Consider the following 3,803-nt stretch of genomic DNA (forward strand, 5'->3'; position numbering starts at 1 on the left):
CTACAAATACTAACACTAAAAATCAGTGAAACATATTCTATTTTTTTTTCTTGAAAATATAAGTATTCAACATTAACCTCCGTCAAGCACATCGCTGTAAAACGTTAATTGCGTCTTCTAGATTTTTTAAATAAAAATTTACCTTGGCTCTAGAGGGCATAGAAATTTTTTTTTTAATTCGTGAAAAAATGTCAGCAATTTCTTTCTATAAAGTGTTTGTCATAAAGAACAATTGAAACAGTTATTTAAAAAGAAGATACACATGTCTGCCAGCAGTATGTAACGTTTGTGCGGTCGTTATGGATCTTATTTGGCAAGCGGCAGAATTTTTTTTAGTTTTTACTTATTTTATACTGTTTTACAGCAGTTTTCGAGTTTTATGAGAAATTCTCCCACGCTGGATTTCAAGTTACCGTCATACTGCTAGTCTGCGGTGTCTGCCACTATTTGTAAATAAAAGTGCATGTTATAACAAGAAAATCGCACGTGAGTAGATTCGGTTAAGGTCCACTTTTTTTCCGGTTTTCTTCAACCCCACCCCCCACCGAAACCGCCATAAAGTTTTGTCTGCCACTATTTTTCCCGATTTATAAAAAAATGTATGCTTTGACTTACCGTTGCTTCCAGGGTCCACTTTTTCCCCAGATTTCCCCCCCCCCCCTCTATCTCGAAAATGGCCGTTATGCCATATACTATATGTGGTATTAGAAAAAATGCTCCACATCGACTCAGGAGCTTATTTACCACACGGCAAAAAGTTAGGGTTCATGGATTTTATGATGCGCCATATCTTAGCGCCTAGACTAATAAAGATATAAATCTTTCACGAGAATACGCTGTAGATACGATGTTCCTGGACTCAGCAACACTTTCAGGAACTGTTTCGATATTTTATGTTGAACGATTTGTTGAAGGGTATTTAAGATCACTAATTGATCCAGTCTCCATGAATTTTTCGATTAATGTTTTCACAGCTGATGAAAGTTAAATCGCTATTCCGACCATATTTCGCACAAAAATTGCGAACTGTAGCTGCCAATCCTTCATTATTTTTAAAATAATGCTCAACAATTAAAACGTTTTGTTCTTTCGTATAGAGCTCTATTTTTAATAATCGTGAACTGTCAGCTGTCAGACTATATATTTTTTTTTCGTTACTTTACCGCAAAAATGGCGCAAAATTCAAATCTTGCGTGAATTTTGGGACACCAAATATTTAAAGGCTTAATTTAGAGCCTACTAGGATTTTATTGAAATTATTCCCATAAATGTTGTAGATAATAGTGCTATCTATCCATACAACACTTAAACTCAACTCTGGGATTGAAGTATCGATATGGGGATTTTGAGATTGACTCAATTATACATAGTGGTCCAGGTTTTAATAATAGTGAAACTTCAACAGATAGAACAAATTATTTTAATATTAAACAGTTTTAGATGACCGTGAGTAGTAATTCTTTTCGTTTTTGAGATGTATGGTCTTAATTTTTTTTTAAATAATAAATATTCTATTATTAACTCTCGTATTTTTACTCTATTGTAAAGGGATTAAACCAATTCAAACAAATTCAAATTTTGTTTAGATAAATTTTGCATATCTAGACATCTGTATCGAAAAACATTGTTTGACTTCACTTGATAAGATTTTTTAGAAAAAATATTGGAATTTCTATAAATTAGCTTAATTCCTTTCACATTAATGTGGTCATATTCAATACATTTGGCACTGTATTTACAAAATATTTTAGCATATAATTTTAATCTATTCATATTTATTAATTCCATTCGGAAGATGACAACCTAAATAAAATGTTTAAAAAAATGTCTCTTTGTAGCAGTTGTCTTTTACTTGTCGGTCTTTCTCAATGGTGATGTTGAACAGCAAAAATACAAGATATTTTATTATTACATTATTTAACAATTTCAAAATGTTGAATGTGTTTTTTGTAATAATTATATTTATTCTTAATTTTTATTTTACATTATTTGTTAGAGAAACTTGACAATCTCGTTAACCTCATATAATATCAGTAAACGCATCATACTAGTAACATATTACCCAAGAGTGGTTCTAAAACTAATAGCTAATACGAGTACTTAAGGTGCTTAGAAAAAGATCACGCTAAAACAATTTTTCAAATAAATAATTTTGATCTATTTAAATTAGGTATATATTTATCACGATTATTGTCTATTTTAATAGGCTTTCCTTTGTAAGTAAAAAACGCATTCAAAGACACCAAAAATGGCTAAATGAGATCAAAGTGCCAACAGCAGAATGGTTTACAAATGTTGTGATATATACATGGCGACGTCTGTAACTAGAAACTTGAAATATAATAATTAAATTTGCCAAAAATTAAGTGGCACATAAACATAATTTAATACGTCTCTAAAAATGCGTACTTAATTTATTGCATTTAGACAACACTTGTTCCAAAATTTTAGATCTCTTTCGATTTTCAAGAAACCACATGGGAAGTTTACACGAGACACCCTTTATATATTTATTAATATGAATAAGATAGATGCGTTCTATGAACATGGCTATACTTTAATCATATTACCGAATGCTAAATTTAATTGGTATTGAGAAACAAAATATTGATAGTGAAAGGATATTACGCTATTAACCTATAATACATTAGTACACCTGTCTTTTAAATTCACACTGTTATTTATTATTCACCATAATAGTTTAACGGTAAGTAAGAAAAAGGTAAAACATTATTTTTGTTATGTTTCCGCTAGCGTGACCAATAAAACAAGTAAGAAAAAATGTGCAACAGCAGTATTTTATAAATTCATTACACGAAGGTCAAGTTTTGAATTAATTAGAAAAAAAGCAGGAATTACTGAGTTTTACTAATAAAAGTCTATCCGTGTTCCTAATCTTATTTGTAATTAAAATTATAGGTTTAACTTAATAGTGAAGTTTACCTTAAAATAAAAGATTGCTTCCTTGAAATTAAAATAGAACTATTCGGAAAAAATGGAGTTGCAAAAAAGACTATTGCATTTTGTTTAATTTCACCGGGAAGATTTAGAATCAGTGAAGGATGAAAATTTTTATTTGGCCTCAAAAAATTATATAAGAAATTCTTCCAAAACAAATCAGGCCATAGATTCTGAATATGCTAAAAGACTTTATCTGAAACATCAATTTACACTGTGCATGGATATGGAAGAAGTTTTGATATTGCTGAAACATTAAACTTTTTATTTAGGGATGTCGATTTAGGCGGGTTTCAAATTTCAAAGTGCCTTGAGAAAAATAATACTAGTACTAATAATAATAATAATATAAGAGATACAGAAATGGTTAAATGACCAAAAATTCCGAATGGTTCCAAAGATATTCGAAGGAAACCAATTTTATGCTCTTACTTTTTTTAGTCGTATTTCACTGGTTTTTCAAAATTTTAGGACAAAAATGGATAATCGTCTGATATTAAATCATCCGAGGAAACGGTTTTTGCTGTCAGTATTAACGTATCTTTAAAAATATGTGCTAAGCGGTAGTTAACTTTTGCTTTTGTTATGGATGCCATATTGAATTGTTGCCTCATTAGAAGAAATTCTCTTTATAAAGATATACAATTTATGGAATTTTTCATGAATACATAACCAAGATACCTAATTATAACTTTAATGAAAAAGTAGCCATGTGAAACATTTGAATTTTTTCTATTATAGTTTATAATAATATTTCTTATTTTTAATACATTTTAATACAGCAACCTTTATTTATTTGTCAACAACAAAAGCAACGAACAAAATATTAAATGGTAAATTTAAAT

The sequence above is a fragment of the Anoplophora glabripennis genome, unplaced genomic scaffold (assembly GCF_000390285.2).
Source record: "Anoplophora glabripennis isolate ALB-LARVAE unplaced genomic scaffold, Agla_2.0 scaffold89, whole genome shotgun sequence".
NCBI lineage: Eukaryota > Metazoa > Arthropoda > Insecta > Coleoptera > Cerambycidae > Anoplophora > Anoplophora glabripennis.